The sequence below is a fragment of the Ornithorhynchus anatinus genome, unplaced genomic scaffold, assembly GCF_004115215.2.
Source record: "Ornithorhynchus anatinus isolate Pmale09 unplaced genomic scaffold, mOrnAna1.pri.v4 scaffold_93_arrow_ctg1, whole genome shotgun sequence".
NCBI lineage: Eukaryota > Metazoa > Chordata > Mammalia > Monotremata > Ornithorhynchidae > Ornithorhynchus > Ornithorhynchus anatinus.
In genome coordinates this window covers 1244725-1262025 of record NW_024396943.1, presented here as the reverse complement: position 1 = coordinate 1262025, position 17301 = coordinate 1244725, and the positions used below count along the sequence as shown (strand labels likewise).

At 55.6% G+C, this 17301-nt stretch overlaps 1 protein-coding gene across 4 annotated transcripts in view; it reads right to left on the bottom strand.

Moving 5' to 3' along the window:
- RAF1 (Raf-1 proto-oncogene, serine/threonine kinase) overlaps window positions 1-16863 on the bottom strand; it is a 63180-nt gene extending 46317 nt beyond the window's left edge. For all 4 annotated transcript variants that reach the window (XM_029057404.2, XM_029057405.2, XM_029057406.2 and 1 more), the window contains exon 1: window positions 16571-16863. The gene's annotated coding sequence lies outside the window, so the exon portion shown is untranslated. The remainder of the gene's footprint in view (window positions 1-16570) is intronic.
- Between the last annotated feature and the right edge of the window lie 438 nt (window positions 16864-17301).

Sequence of the window (17301 nt, the reverse complement as noted above, 5' to 3'; positions counted from 1 at the left end):
TCCTGGGGGGGCCGGTGGTGGGGTGGTGTCTATTCAAAGTGTTGAAGAGATAAGACTCAAATGCACGGGCAATGCAGAAGGGAGGATGAATTGGGGGGAGGGGGCGGGTAGAGATTAGGGGTTAGTCAGGGAAGGTTTCTTGGAGGAGATGGGATTTTAGGAGGGCTCTGAGAAGCATCATGACCTAGTGGAAAGGGCTCGGGCCTGGGAGTCAGAGGACCTGGGTTCTCATCCCGACTCCGTCACTTGTCTGCCGTGTGACCTTGGGCAAATCACAACTTCTCTGTGCCTCAGTTCCCTCATCTGGAAAACGGGGATTAAGACTGTGAGCCCCAAGTGGGACAACCTGATAACCTTGTATCTACCCCAGCGCTTAGAACGGTGCTTGGCACATAGTAAGCGCTTAACAAATACCATCCTCGTCAGTGCCTGGCACGTAGCACGGCACTTAAATATCACAATTATTATTTTATCATCACTGAGGGAGCTGAGAATGAGGTACAGTGAGTAGGTCTGCATCAGAGGAGCGAAGTGCGAGGGCTGGTTTGGAGAAGGAGAGCAAGGTCAGGTAGGAGGGGGGAGAGTCGACTGAGGGCCTTAAAAGCAGACGGTGAAGAGTTTCTGTGCTAACTCTCACCCAGGGAGCTAAATTCATAAATTCATAAATTCCTCAGGGAAGGGATGAGAGAAGCCGACGAGATAAAGAAAACCGGCTTTCAAAATGCACTTTTCCGCAGGCTTAGGGCACCGGGAAGAAGAACCTGAGGAAAACGAAAGGGGCCCAGGCGAGCTGCCGGTACAGCAGAACAGAAGATAACGAGGCGCCGAGTTCCCTTAACCAAGAACTCGAGGGACCTGAAGGGGAAATGGAAAAAAAAAACAGACCAGACAGCTCGACCCAAACCAGATACGGCATTTATAATGGCGATGGTATTCATTAGGCGAGAGCGATGTGCCCAGCACCATCCCCAATCAACTGTAGGCTCCATGGGGGCAGAGAACGGGTCTACCAATTCTGCTGTACCGTCCTCTGCCGAGCGCTCGGTCCAGTGCTCTGCACACAGTGAGCGCTCGATAGGTACCACAGAACGAGTGACTCACTGCACCAAGAGAACCCGATCGGACCCAGCCCTTGCCCCCCGCAGGGCTCACTTTCTATGAGGGAAATCAGTAGAGAAGTGCGCAAAGAAAACACCATCATGTAGGGACAGGAGTAGAGGAGCCAAAGGCGGAAAGGAGATGCAGCAGCATGCGGCCTAAAAAACACACACCCAAATTCTTCCACCACACTGGGCCAAAGAGGGAGGATGCCAGGATGGTTAATGGGGTTTTGTTCGGTGGGATGGATTTACATCAGCAGAGTCTGATGCCACACACCCTGAGGAGATGGGGGGAGAGGGGGCGGCGCGGGGGGAGAGGCGTCCCACAAAACCGAGCGGTGTTGCTGCACAGCCCGCTAGCCATCATTTGCGATAAAAGTGGGGAAGAGAGAAGCCTTTGAAGACTGGGAAAGGAGAAATGTTGGGCCCAGCTTTAAAGGGGGGGGGGGGGCAGGGGGAACAAGCCCTTAGAACAGACAGGCCAGTCAGTTTAACAGCCATGGGGACTGAGTCTCTGAACTGGAGGCAGTGTGTGGCTTGGTTAGTGGAAGGATCACAGGATTGGAGGGGGAGAGGGGGGAGGAGGGGCGGCCCTCAGTCCCAAGGTCCCTTCAAAGGGAATTGAAGTATTCTTCCCATGGGGAAGAGGAGAGGGAAAGGTCTTAATCCCCACTGCTGAGAGGAGAGTCCGACCATTCTAAACTGGGAGGTTCTGGGGGTTGCGGGGCGCAGCCACAGAGAGGAAGGCCGAGTGGGGCTCCAGGTCGGGGAGCAGCTCCCCGGGGCAGGGGAACATGAGACGCCCCTCCCTGCAGTGCCACCACTCCGGGGGCCCGAGGGAAGTGAAAGAATGAAACGGAAAATCCTGCAGGTGAAAAGGAAGGCCAGGGTGACGGAGCCCGGATCGACTCCCCCGTTTCCGCACCGTCGGGATCACACAGACGAACAGAGCACCTTTAGATTCTTGCCGTAGCCAGTCTGAGCAGCTACGTGCACTTTCCAAGAAGCTGTCGTTGGGATATTTTCTGTTAAATAAAATCCCCGGCACCGCCCTGAGTTTTAAAAACACAGATCTCACTGGAACTACTCACATCCAAATGTTTCCTAGAAATCTGGAAAAAGTTTGGGGTTTGGGAAAGTAGAACGGCCTTTGAATTACTGCCACCAGAGACTCAAAGACACTCGGGGGTGCCCAGAATTTGGGGAGGGAATTTTCCCAGTGAAAAACGCCTCAGCAAATCTTGTGCTCGGGGAAGCGGCCTAGCAGAAAGAACCGGGGCCTGAGAGTCAGAGGACCCGGGTTCTCATCCCAGCTCCTCCACCTGCCTGCCTTGTGACCCCAAGCCAGTCGCTTCACTTCTCTGGGCTTCGGTTTCCATCTGTCGAATGGGGATTCAAGACCCCGTCTCCCTCCCACTTAGATCAGGAGCCCCATTGAGGGCGGGGACTGTGTCCAACTGATTATTCTTCATTCTCCCCAGCGTTTGGCGCACAGTAAGCGCTTAACAGACACCATCATTGTGATTAATTATTATTATTGCCCTGGCTGCCAGTTCACCGGTGCGGGGAGAGGTCTGGGAGAGGCCGGCTCCTGGCGGCCCCCAGGTTTCCACTCCAGGTCCCCTGCCGCCGATGGCCAATGCGGTGGCTAATCCTCTCAATTGACTCCACTTCCCTACTTGTGTGGACGCCTGCTGCTTTTTGGTGGAGAGAGGGGTGGGGGAGGCTGGGGGGCCAGGGCTTTTTCCTCTTGGTGTGTTTCTTCCTCTGTCAGCTGGGGCACGTTATGGGCGGGGAATGTTTATTGTTATACTGTCCTCTCCCAAGCGCTTAGCAAAGGGCTCGGCACACAGTAAGTGCTCAATAAATACAACTGACTGGCTGACAGAAATGGTAAGAAAAAAAAAAGAGAGGAAGGCCTTGGCGGGGGGGCAGCCGGGGGGAGCATTTCGGAGAATAACCCACTAGACTTAAGTTCTTCAAAGCCCAGAGGATGGTTTTTTTTATTTCCCCCTGTACCCTCCCAAGCACCCGGTCCAGGGCTCCGCAGACGGTAGGAGCTCTCAAGGGCTCCCAATCTAAGAAGGGGAGGGAAGACAGACACAGACATCAGAAGAAAACCCTGAACTCACTGTTACTGTGCTTGCAAGTCTAGCAACCGAAATACAAAAAGCAGAGGGTCGGAAAAGTCACCCTTTCTCACCCGGAAAATGATTAGGAGCGGGAAGAATTCACCTTCCTCCAGCATCCAGCGACTGGGGGGCGCTTGGTCCCGAGTTCGGAAAAGAGGCCCCGTGGCCAGAGGGACACAAGGACCAGAAATTTCACCGTTTCAGGCTTGGCTCTCCCCCTTTCGTAAAAGCAATGGGCGAGAGGCTGTCAGCTGGGACCCCCTCTCCTCTCGCCCCACGGACGGGAAGGCCGAGCGGGACGCCACCCAGGTCGGCGCCTCTCCTCCTGCCTCCGCACTCCTACACCCTCCCCTTAGCGGGGCACCCAGCAGCACTCTGAATATGTTTTACAGGGCCCCGATCAATCGGTCCATCAACCAACGGTGTTTATTGAGCGGTGCTGTGAGCACAGACTTGTCACTACGCACCTGGGCGAGTCCGACAGCACTGGGTTGGCAGACACGATCCCCGCCCAAGAGGAGCCAGCAAGCTAACAAGCGCCTGCCGGGTGCGGAGCACTGAACTGAGGGCTTGAGAGAGGGCAATACCGTAAGAGACGTGAACTCTGCCCTCAATAGGCTTACGGTCCAACGCCCCTAAAAGGCACGGCCCCAGGACCCGCCATGGAACCCGCCCGGTTCCTCCTTCCTAGATGAGAAGGCTCGATCACACTGTCAATAAGGAACCACGTGCTGCACGCCGGCTCAAGGTTCGAACTCCCCGTTGCTTTGGGGTCGGTACCCACCACCACCATCGCCCTTTCCCAACCTCCCCCTAGATGGCCGGACGCATCCGGGCCAGGCGGAGACCTCGGCAGGTGGGGGGGGATGTGCAGCGCCCCGGGACCGACTGACCCCGAGGGGGCGGGAGAAATCCCGCCACTGAGCTGCTATAGGGTTCTCATCTCGGATCGTCCACTTGCCGGCTACGTAATAATAATACCTGTGGTATTTGTTAAGCGCTTATTGTGCGCCCGGCACTGTCCTGAGCGCCGGGTGGATACAAGCAAATTGGTTTGGACACGGTCCCCGTCTCACGTGGGGCTCACGGTCTCAATCCCCATTTTACGGATGAGGGAACTGAGGCCTAGAGAAGTGAAGTGACTTGCCCAAGGTCACAAGGCAGACAAGGAGCCAGGATCAGAACCCATGACCTTCCGGCTCCCGGGCCCGCGCTCCGTCCACCTCGCCACGCTGCTTCCCCGTGGCCTTGGGCAAGTGTCACTTCGGAAGAAAAATAATTAAAAGAGTAACTGTGGTATTTGTCAAGCGCTCACTCTGTGCCGTGCGCTGAACTAAGTCCTGGGGGGAGACACCAGATCAGCAGGTCAAGCACAGCCCCCGTCCCACATGGGGCGCTCAGTCCGAAGAGGAGGGCGAATGGGATTCTACCTTGTTTCCCCGGGACCTCGGTTCCCTCACCTGAAAGAAATGGAGGTAACCCCCCCCCCACCCCTTCCCTCCCCCTTAGGCTGTAGTCCATGTAGGACGGGGACTGTGTTTGGTCTGCTGGGCTCAGTACGGTGCCGAGCACACGGTAAAAGCGCTTAACCCCTATCCCAATTATCAGATGCCGTGTCCAATACTGATCTAATAACACGAAAACCCTCGGGCATCTTGAAATGTGCTTTCCGATTCCTGGAATCACTCGTGAGTCTTAAGTTAAACCCAAGTGGCCCCCAAGTGTAGCCTAAGAAATTCCAGGCACGATGTAACTTTAGTTGTCTCACTCGGTCAGCGGCCCAATCCGTGTCACTGCCTGGAGAACGTTTCGAGGGTTTAACTTCTCCCAAGGGGCCTTTTTTGGCTCCGACTCGAGTCCCTTCGACCGCGCCCGGCCGCCCGGCCCACCACCGGTAGGAATGCGCGCAAGTGCAGTGGGCGTATTCAGTCACCAGAAGGGACTGAGCTTTCCCTTCTCCCTCTGCTCTCTCTGCTCCCCCTCCGCCCTCTCCTCCCTCCCCCTTGCCCCCTTCACCTCCCCTCAGCTAAGCCCCCTTTCCCCCTTTTCCCCCTGCTCCTCCCCCCTCCCTCCCCTCAGCACTGTGCTCATTTGCATATATTTTATTACCCTATTTATTTTATTAATGAGGTGTACATCCCCTTGATTCTTTTTATCGTGATTAAGTTGTCTTGTTTTTGTCCATCTGTCTCCCCCAATTAGTCTGTAAGCCCGTCAATGGGCAGGGATGGTCTCTGTTGCCGAATTGTCCATTCCAAGCGCTTAGTACAGTGCTCTGCACATGGTAAGCGCTCAATAAATACTATTGAATGAATGAATGAATGAAACGGCCGCCAGGATCCCGAGCGGTCCGATGGGTGACGCACTGGGCAGGGGCCCGCTTCCCACCTCCCTTCAAAAATGAGGCAGGTAGGCGGACGGGGGGCACTGCCCTTCCTGCCCACGCACCCAAGTTCCCGACCAGAAGGTAAATATGGGGCCTTCTCCATCGGACAGGAAACCAAAGCGGTGGGACCGGCTCTCTAGACTCCAATTCCCAACGCCGCAACTGGGTGCCCGCTTCCCGTCTGGGTGTGCTAACCGGTCAACCCCCATCCCCAACCCCGATCTGCAAGAAGTCATCTTCTTCCCTGCTTCTGGTGGCGGAGGGGCTTTTAGAAAAACCCAACGAGACGCTCCAGAGAGAACTGGGGTATTCACTGGAATTCACATCCCTCTCTCTGTTGGTCATCGGCCAGCAAAAGCTCTGGGTGGGGCAGCCAGCCCCCTTGCCTGACTGAACACAGCAGTTCTCAATGGTAAAGGAATTTTATTTTTTGTATTTATTTCATGGTACTTGTTAAGTGCTTACTAGGTGCTGGGGCAGATATAAGCAGCATGGCCTAGTGGCAAGAGCACGGGCTTGGGAGTCAGAGGACGTGGGTTCTAATCCCGGCTCTGCCACTTGTCTGCTGTGAGACCTTGGACAAGTCACTTGATTTCTCTGGGCCTCAGTTCCCCTCATCCGTAAAATGGGGATTAAGACTGTGAGCCCCACAGTGGGGCAACCTGAATACCTTGCATCTACCCCAGCGCTTAGAACAATGTATGCACATAGTAAACACTTAACAAATACCATAATAATAAGGTAATCAGTTTGGACACAATCCACATCCCACATGGGCTCACTGTCTTTACCCCCATTTTGCAGGTGAGAGAACTGAGGCACAGAGAAGTGAAACGACTTGCCCAAGGTCACCCGGCAGATAAGCGGTGGGCCCGGGATTAGAACTCTGGTCTTCCGACTCCCAGGCCTGGGCTCTATCCACCAGACCACATTGGAAGCGCGGAGAGCAGCGCAATCATCCGCAAGAGAACAGGTTCCCAGGCGGCTGACTGAGGTCTCCACAGGAGCGGGCTGGGCCCAGAGAGACGGCCGGGAATGTGTCCACCAACTCTGTCACATGGCTACGCTGGACTCTCCCCCAAGTGCTTAGTACAGTGCTCTGCACACGGTCAAATCTCAATAACAAGAGCCATGGGTTGACTGACCTGCCCTCCTTCCACCCAAAACCATGGAGAGCAGCCCAACCTGCGACAACCGTCAGCATATGGGTCGCACCGACGGGACCAACGGCGAAGGGAGGCAGCGTGGACCCGGGGAAAGAGCGGGAGACGGGCGAGCGGCTCTGCCCCTGGCTCCGTGACCTTGGGCAAGTCACTTCACCTCTCTGGGCCTCCGGTTCCTCCTTTGGAAAATCCGGTTCCCCGATCGCCTTCTTGCCCTCTTAGGCCGTGAGCGCGGGAGGGGACGGGAACCGGGTCCCAGCCGATTCTCTTGCCTCCGCTGCACAAGGCTTGGCAGAAGGAACGCCTGATCGCTACCATTAAAAATAGAAAGGTCAGAGAGTGCCAACTGGGGAAAAAAATCCCAAACTTCACCGGAGCAGAGTAGGTGTGTTCTCTACCACACCCGCCTGGGACCGTGAGAGGGCTGAGAAGCAAGGTGGCGGCCTAGTGGAGAGAGCTCAGGCCGGGGGCTCGGGACACCGGGGTTCTCATCGCGGCTCCGCCGCTTGCCTGTCGGGGGTGACCTTGGGAGAGTCCTTTCGATTCTCTGGGCCTCGGTTTCCTCCTCGGTTTCCTTCGATCCCTGCCCTCCTACCCGCTTGGACCGGGGGCCCCACATGGGACAGGGACCATGTCCGACCTGATCACCTTAGATCTTCCCCAGTGCGGAGCGCTGTGCCTGGCACAGACTAAGCGGTGAACAAATACCACCGTTATCGGCATTCTCAAGGGCAGGGGCAAAGTCTTTCACTCCTACTGCACGCTCCCAAGTGCTCGGTACTGGGCTCTGCACCCAGCGGGTGCCCAATGGAAGAAAGGGGGGGGAGGGAGAAGAAGAAGAGGGTGGTGATCTACGGGAGATTGGGGAAACGAAGGCAGGAAGTAATCACAGGACACTGTGATTACCCTCACACAGATCAGTCGAATAATAAAATCCAGAAAAGAGGAGGAAATGAGGCTCTGGGGTAAGATAAATGACTATTTCCTGGAACTGCTAGGGAGAACAAGGAAAGAGAATATCCTGGATTTAATTCTGAGTAGTGGACAGGATATGATGCAGGAGGTACAGAGGTGGGATAGCTGCTCGGCAAATAGTGCACAAAACTCAATAAAACGCAGCCTTCTGGCCGGGAGGAGAGGGAAACAAAAAACCACAAGGACAACAAGAGGATTTTAAATGGTAAAAAAAAAAAAAAAAACTAGGAAAAAAGCCAGAAGTAATGGGGGGGCCGGGGGGAGGAGAGAGGAGAGAGGAGTTGTTGTAGCAGTGGGAGGGGGAGTGACGGTATTTATTAGTAACTACTAAAACCTGTTTTTTTTAGAAATCCCACACTGCTAACTGGAAGGGGAAAAGAGGGCAGGGGAGTGGGCGGAAAAAAAGTCATCCTTGCAAAACTGGAAGCGCACCCAACCGACGACAGGCAAATCCATTCAGGGTGGCTTGCCCACGGAACGGCCGTCTATAAAAAGGGTCGGTCTCCAGCACCGACGCTATGCTCACTGCGCCACAGCTATGCTGGGTGGGACACGTGAGGAGAATGAGCGACAGCAGGAGGTCCAGACAGCTGCTGCCCGGGGAGCACGCAGTGGGGAACCGAAAGCCAGGAGGGCAGAGAAAATGTTTTCAGGGCCGAGTAAGACCATCCCAACCGAAAATCAGCCAGTCGGTCAATCGGTGGCGTTCTTCGAGCACTTGCTATGTGCAAAGCACTGTACCGAGCACCTGGGAATCAGCCGACACGTTCCCCGCTCCCGACGAGCTGACCAACTGGGAGTCGGCTGCCGAGGAGAGAGCGGCGTGGCGCGCCGCTGGTGAACAACGAGAGACCAGGAAGCCAAGGTAGATGCTGTGCCAGACACGGCAAACATCAAACCTAACCCAATATGGGGTGGCCCTTTTTGGGCACGCAAGGTGGCCGGAGTCAGACCGTCATGGGTTCGAATTCCAGCTCCGCCCACTTGTCTGCCGTGTGACCCCGATCAAGTCACTTGCCTTCTCTGGGTCTTGTCTCCCCCTTTTAGACTCTGAGCCTGTTGTTGGGCGGGGACTGTCTCTATCTGTTGCCGAATTGTACACTCCAAGCGCTTAGTACAGTGCTCTGCACGCAGTAAGCACTCAACAAATACGACTGAATGGATGGGCTTCAGTTACCTCATCTGTAAAATGGGGTTTGAGATTGTGAGCCCCGCATGAGACAGGGACCGTGTCCAACCTGATCTGCTTGGGGTGGATACGGTCCCCGGCACATAGTAAGCACTTAACGAACACCACTATTATTATCATCATCATCATCCTGGGAACTGTGGAGCGGCAAGTCTCACTTCTCTAGCTGAGAAATCGGCGGAATGTGTAATTACCTTAAAGACTGGGGAATGCTGAGAAAGGCGCCTCCGGCTGGAAGAGAGCCCACGGGGTTTCGGAACGGGAAAAGATTCAGACTGTACCTCACCGATGGGCTGCAGCTCTGTGAAATGGGCATCCAGCACGGAGACGGAGGGGACCCCCCAGGAACCAAGAGGCTGCGCTTTTCCAAGGCCTTCAGCGAGGTTCATTACCAGCAACCGTGGGACTGGAAGGAAAAGTGAGGGCAGGAGGTACACCGGTCCCTGGGGAGGAGGCAGAAGGGGGACGCCATTCCTCCAGGGTTGGGATCCCGGGTTGGTTTGGTTTCACAGCTGCAGATACATCTGGGGAGGGGAGGGCGGGGATAAGGAGATGCCCAAAGTCTGCAGTCACCACTGAGCTCCTCGCTGTGGCGAGATGGCAGAGGGCAGGTGGGGAGTGGGGGAGTGAGCAGGAGGAGCTCTCCGAGACGGGAGAGTGGCTAAGACGTGGCAGGTGGGCGTCGGAGCAGCCTGGCCTGATGGCTCGCAGCTCACCGTCTCCCCGGTGCCACAGAGACGTCCCCCGGTCCCCCCTGGGCCCCGGTCCGGTGCGCCGCTGCCGCCCCGAAGGCCTTTGGCTTGGTAGCCCCTCCAGAAAACAATGGCTGGCCCGCACCTGGGATTCTGGTGCGCTGAGACTCACGCCTCCTTACGGGGAACATAACGAGCCGGAAAAGGGCAGGCAAGGCGATCGTGGGGATGGAGAAACTTACTCATCAAGACAGCGATGGCATCCGTCAAGCAACTTGAGCACTGTACTAAGTGCTCGGGAACAGTCCGGTCGGAGCAGACGACACTAGCCCTGACCTGCGGAAGCTTCTAGTCTAACGGGAGACCAACCGCCAGACAGAAAACAACTGATGGGGAAGAGGAGATGGGAAAGGACAGGTGGAAAAGCAAGTGCTTAAACAGTAGAGGATTCAAACTGATCTGGGCATAAGTGTCCTGGATGGTCATACTGATGGGAGTGCCAAGGAGACTGGAATCGGGGCGGGGATCGTGCCCTATCGACTCCATCGTTTTGGACTTTCCCAAGTGTTCAGTCCAGTGCTCCGCACGCAATAAACATTCAGAGACTACTGACTGATTGGCTGATTGACTGAAAGAGTTGAGAGGATGTGACCAGGGGAGGGGAAGGTGTACCTGGGAAGGCCTCCTGGAGAAGGAGGAACTTCAAAAAGGCAGTTCATTCATCCATTCATTCGATCGTATTTATTGAGCTCTTACTGTGTGCAGAGCACCGTACTAAGCGATTGGAACGCACAACTCGGCAAAGGAGAGAGACAGAGGTTAACATGGACAGAAGCCGAGGTCCGGTTGATGCGCTGGGAGAGGGCAAGCCAAGCTGCAGAGAGGGTGGGAGGCAGGAGAGAGAACCGGGCCCGGCGAGATGGTGAGAGGAAAGAACTGTGGTATCTGGAGCACGGGAGAAGGGCACGAAAGAGAAGAGGGAGCGAGCTGACAGTCGGGCGTTCCTCCTCGGAGACGTGTGGCCAGCGGCATCTGAGAAGGATCGTCCAAGCAGCAGAGTACGGACTGGGGAGAGGAGAGGCTGGAGGCGGGGGGGGGGGGGGGTGAAAGGCAAAGACAGAGAGAACAAAGGCTGGGGACTGGGAGAACCCACAATACCAGTTGACTAAATCGCACCCCATCGGGACTGGGGGCACGCTCCAAGCAGATACAGGGCACCAGGGTGGCGGATGAAATGACTGCACGCCAGCATGCCGCACTGAACAAGGGGAGGAACAGCAAGAACACAACCACCACCCCGGCTCCCCTCTCAACCCATCGATGACATTTATTGAGCGCTTACTGTGCGCAGGACACGGGCCTGAGAACTTGGGAAAGTCACAACACCAGAGCTGGGAGACGCACGAGCTCTCAGTCTATGGGGGAGAAGTCGGGGGCCCCCCTAGACAACGGCACGGTACCCAAGACGGCAAGCGTATCGTTGCCACCGTCGAGAGGCAAAATGCTGAGTGGATGGACCATTCGTCTGACCCAGGACTGACTTTCTGTTCTCCTAACGGCAACTTTCATCAAGGCTTTCCGAAAGCATTCGCAACTCGGATTTCGTCGATCTTAACTTGTATGGCTTTCACCGGCAAAGTTGAAATGCCCAGCCTGGAGTCAATATTTAGGTCAAGTGCTTGACTAATCAGCTCCTCCCAAGTTCCAAAATGCCACGTCCTTTGAACCACGGCATCCCAAAGAGGCCTCCAAACCACCAAAATGCCTGAACGTTAAGCTCCCGGAGAAGACCCTCCCCTTCCCCCTTCCCCAAGCAACTCAAGAAGCAGCGTGGCTTAGTGAAAAGAGCACAGACCCGGGAGTCAGAGGACCTGGGTTCTAATCCCAGATCGGCCACTTGTCTGCTGCGTGACCCTGGGCAAGTCACTTCGCTTCCCTGTGCCTCAGCTTCCTGAACCGGGAAATGCGGGTTAAGTACCCGTTCTCTCTCCTACTTAGACCGCGAGCCCCACGTGAGACAGGGACCGTGTCCGACCTAATTAACATGGACCTACCCCAGAACTTCAACTGTGTCTGACAAGTAACAAATACCACTTAAAATCAAATAAAAAAAAAAAAAAACCCACTCTGCCGCAACATCACGATGGCCCTGTTGAGAAAAAGAAAAAAATCACACTGCAATCCCCAGTGGCCTCAGTGAATGGGCGCGTCTCCGGGCTGCGGGATTCCGGGCAGCTGGCAATAAGCGGGGCCTAGCCAGGGGAAAGTACCAAGACTAGTTCGATGCCAATGACTTGGAAACCCAAGGCCCATTGGCTGAGAAACACCATCTGCCCCAAGGGCACCCAAGGGCTCAGACAGAAAGCCTCAGGCGAGGCTTTCAGAAACCCACATCAAGGCTTGCAAGTCCGATCACGGAACCTGCGTGACAGGTGAGGGGCTGCCAAAGCAGAGGATATCTGGGGCTCCGCAGACCGCCACCGTCGCTCGAGACGTTATCTGACCCCATACCCGCCACCACGGGATCTCCGAAGGGTGCGGAGGCCTCTAGTCTCATCAGCGAGGAGGAGGAGATCCTAAAATGACAGCAAACCGACACGTCCGAGAAGCGGCCTGACCTAGGGCAGAGGGCCCGGGCCTGGGAGTTGGATGACCTGGGTTCTCCATCCCGGCGCTACCGGCTACCTGCTGAGTGACCTTGAGCAAGTCACTTTGCTCCTCAAGTTCCTGGGGATTCGATACCTGTTCTCCCTCAGACTGGGAGCCTCAAGTGGGACAACAGTGTGGCCAAGTGGTTAGAAAACGGGCCTAGGAGTCAGAAGGACCTGGGCTCTAATCCAGACTCCACCACTTGCCTGCTGTGTGACCTTGGGCAAATCACTTCAGTTCTGTGGGCCTCAAGTATCTCATTGGTAAAATGGGGGTTAAGACTGTAAGCCCTATGTGGGACGGGGACTGCGTCCAACCTGATCACCTCGTATTTAACCCAGCGCTTAGCACAGTACCTGGCACCCAGTAAAGCACTTGACAAATACCTTAAAAAAAAAAGAAAGAAAAGACAGGGACTGTGTCCAATCGGATTAACTTGGATCGACCCCAGTGCTTAGAACAGTGCTCGACACGTAGCATACGCACTTAAACACCATAGTTATTATTATTAGGCACCTCGCTCAGACAGGTCTACTTTCATTCTTACATTTGTCGGAAAATACAGGGTATCTGGCTTCTGGAAGCTAGACTCATTTCCAAATACAATTTACCAAGACATCAGCACCACCCCTTGAATCTGTGACAAGAGGCAGGTAGTCAGCTCGCTGCCAACGCTGGGCCCGACGCTCCCGACAAATCGCGCATCCAGGGAAGCACCCGCCGTTCCCCACGGCACAAGCTCACCCGGGCGGCCGCTCACTTCAACACGGCGCCGGATGCTATCCGGGCAGACCCGCGCTGTCGGACAGACACTCCCAAATTCCCCAGCGGCCAGGTGCGCGCCAAACGTGTATTATGGGAGAACTGACTGTATCTGAACAATAATAATAATAATAAAGATGATGGTGGCATTTATTAAGTGCCAGGCACTAAGTGCTGGGGTAAATACAAGATATCGAGTCGGACACAGTCCCTGTCCCGCAAGGGGCTCACGGTCTTAATCCTCGTTTTACAGATGAGGTAACCGGGGCCCAGAGAAGTGAAGTGACTTGCCCAAGGTCACACAGCAGTCACACGGAGGAGCCAGGAGTAGAGCCCAGGTCCTCTGATTCCCAGGCCTGTGCTCTTTCCCTTAGGCCACGCCGCTTCTCAAAGGAGGGGAAGCAGGCTTACTCCGAAGAATCAGGCCGCCTTCTACTTTACCTCAAATGGGTCAATTATAATAATCATAATAATAACAGCATTTACGAAGCGCTTACTACGTGCCAAACAGTGCACTAAGCACTGGGGCCGATACAAGATCGTCAGATCGGGCGCAGTCCCCGCCCCACACCGGACTCTCAGTCTACAGGGGAGAGAGAAGCGGTATTTCACCCCCATTTTAGAGAGGAGGAAACTGAGGCACAGAAGTCACTTGACCAATGTCACACAGCTGACAAGTGCCAGAGCCGGGATCAGAACCCAGGCCCTCCGACTCGCAGGCCCGTGCTCTTTCCAAGTAGGCCACGCTGCTTCCCCAACATCAGGTCTCACTTGTTATTCATATGAAGCATCTCCCAACTCCACGAATCTCAAGAATGTGGTTTTCTTAGCACACCTCATGCCAAGATTTAGAAATTGTTTACTATCCCACTCCACCACCCTGATACATCACCAACATTGTTTTCTTAATACGTATGTTCCTTAGGTACCAAAAATCATATCGTGACCAAAGGAGAATGATCAGTCCATCTGGAAATTAATTTAGCTTTACTACACAAAATCCATTTTAAAACTGCATGGCACCCAGTTTTTACTCACAATTTATCTGCCATATCATCAAAATACCACTGCTTTTCAACAGTTTCTATTAAGCAGGACTTATATCTCTCTGTGGGGGGTGTGGGGGGCAGGGGGGGAGAGGACTGCTGACAAAGAAGCATCTGGATTTCTCCATTCCCCATACAGGATTTGCATTTTGCTTCTTTGAATGACTTGATGAGAAACCACTTCTGAGAAGGACAGAGTTACAATCGGTCTTGATTACCACCCTGAGCAGTCACAAGCACTGGTCTTTCAGGCGAAAGAAGAAAAAAAAGTTTTTAAATGCAGTTTTCAGTAGGGCCAGTTCGACCGGGAGCAATGAGAAACCCTGCCGCCATCTAACAGTTGGGAAGTCTAAAGTCGTCCCTGCCGACTGGGCCCTGAGAAAGTGAGAATTCTCTGAGCTTGGGCCAGGTCCCCACAGATGCTACTCAACCCTGTCCTGGGGGCAGGTGGTTCCTGCCCCAGTGGGGAGGGAACGAGACGAGGAGCCCCCAAAGAGAACTGGAAGGAGCAGTCCCTCCCAACAGTCTGCTTGGGGTTCCCAACCTCCTCTAGCATGGAGCTCTTTGGGCCTCTGGCAGCTTCCCGGGATCTCTTCCTTTCCCCCATTTCACCTGCACTTTTGTACATCGAGAGGCAGCGTGGCTCAGTGGAAAGAGCCCGGGTTTGGGAAAAAGAGGTCATGGGTTCGAATCCTGACTCTGCCACTCGGCAGTTGTGTGACTGCGGGCAAGTCACAACTTCCCTGGGCCTCAGTTCCCTCATCTGTAAAATGGGAATTAAGACTGTGAGCTTCACGTGGGACAACCTGATTACCCTGTATCTACCCCAGCGCTTAGAACAGTGCTCTGCACACAGTAAGCACTTAGAACAGTGCTCTGCACACAGTAAGCGCTTAACAAATACCAACATTATTATCACAGGGTAACCAGGTTGTCCCACGTGAGGCTCACAGTTAATCCCCATTTTACAGATGAGGTCACTGAAGCACAGAGAAGTGAAGTGACTTGCCCACGGTCACACAGCTGACGAGTGACAGGGCCAATAATAACAATAATAATATTATTATTATTATACCCTGGCATCTCCCCTATCCGTAATTTCTTTTCTGTCTCCCCCACTGGACTGTCGACTCCGTAAGGGCAGGAGGGATGGTGTCTATCCACTCAATCCACTGTGCTCTCCCGCCCGCTTCGTCCAGTGCTCGGCGCACAGTGAACACTCAATAAATGCCACCGACCGTCTGATCGTGACATTTGCTGAGACAGGGCCACGCCCCCCACCCTGTCCCTTTACAAACAGTACTGCTTTCAGAAATCACAGCTCCTTGCACCGCTCCCACCGTGATCCGTCTCCGCTTAGTGCAAAGAGCCCGGGCTTTGGAGGCAGAGGTCGTGGGTTCTAATCCCGGCTCCGCCGCCTGTCTGCTGTGTGACCTTGGGCAAGTCACTTAACTTCTCTGGGCCCCCGCTACCTCATCTATAAAACGGGGATTGAGACTGTGAGCCCCATGTGGGACAACCCGATTACCTTGTATCTACTCTAGCGCTGAGAACGGTGCTCGGCACATAGTAAGCGCTTCACAAATACCATCATTATTATTAATTATTATTCTCTCCCCCTACCCCGCGTCTCTTCGCAGACCCCGAACGCTTCGAGGGCAAGGGTCCGCGTCCAATTCCCACCCAGCTCTCGGGAGAGCGCTCTGCACATAGTAGGCGCTTAATGATCACCGTCACTACCAGTCCGACCATTCCAGCCCGTCTCCCCGTCCCCCGGCCCTGAAGCCGACCAGGGTGAGACGCTGATGGACCTCCAATTCCAATTTCACCAACACTGCCCCAGTTCATTGAGTCCAAACCGATACTCATATACACACACACACACACCCCCTCCATTTCCCCCCCAGACTCCAAGTAACGTCCATGAAAAGCCACGAAACGCCACGAAACGCCGAATGATCATTACCCTGAATTTTACAGGCCTTGGGCCTCGATAGCGTGCAGTTTGATTTTTTACAAGTAAAACAGGCTACGGGAAGGTTGGCTCGAAATGTCTACAAAGAAGGGGACGGGAGGAGAAGGGGAGGAGAGCCGGGGAGGAAAGGGGAACGGGAGGAAAGGAGGGGACGAGAAGAAGGGGAAAGGAAGGAGGGAAGAGGTGGGGAAGTCGGTCGGCGACCCCATCTGCCGTTCATCCATTCATTCGATCGTATTTATTGAGCGGAGCACTGGACTAAGCGCTTGGAAGGGACAATTCGGCAACGGATAGACACCGTCCCTGCCCGATCTAATGGGGGGAGGCAGAAGGACAGAAAGAAGACCACATAATCACCACAAATAGGATGGAGGGGATGGACGCCTCCTTAACCAAATAAAGAGGGCCGTCTCCCCTCCCTCGGCCTCGCCGACAAGCCGTGTCCCCGGGAGCCCGACTCCCCCTCGGCCGCCGGGGAGGAGCCGGGTTCTCGCCGCCTACCTGAGCGAGCAGGTCCGCCGCCGGGGCCGAGGCGCGGGGCGGGAGGGTCACGGCCGGCGGGTCCCCGGCCCGGGGGACGGGGCCCCGGGCTGCCCCCGCATCGCCTCCGGGGGCCGAGCTGGGGCCCCCGCGAGCCAGCCGGCCGCCCCGGGGTGGGGTGGGGGGAGAGCTCCTCCTCGCCTCTCGCTCCCTCCCCGCTCAGGACTCAGTCCCCTCTCGCTCCCGCCATCTAAAATGGCGGCCGTGGCATTCGCGGACGGAGCCGCCTCGGCCGCCCCAGCCAGCCGACCGGCCACCCATCCGGCCGCTCGGCGCTCCTCTACCTCCCCTGCGCCCGCCCCCCGCCCGCTCAGCGATCCGCTCCGCCGGCACTGCCTCTCCCCTGGCCTCGCTCCGCCCCGCCGCCATTTCGGAGAGACGGAGTGCGGGGCCTCTTCCACGGGGGGGGAGGGCCCCGAGAACCCCAACCCCCCCCCCGCAACGGCCGCGGGGCAACGCGGGGACCCGAAGGAGGCACCCACCTCTCCCTGCCGTCGGTCGGATTCGTGGCTTCGAATCCCGGCTCTGCCGCTCGGCAGCTGTGTGACGGTGGGCAAGTCACCTCAGTTCCCTCATCTGGAAAATGGGGATGAAGGCTGGGAGCCTCGCGTGGGCCAACCTGATGACCCTGCATCTCCCCCAGTCCTTAAAACCGTGTTCGGCACATAGTAAGCGCTTAACAGATACCAACA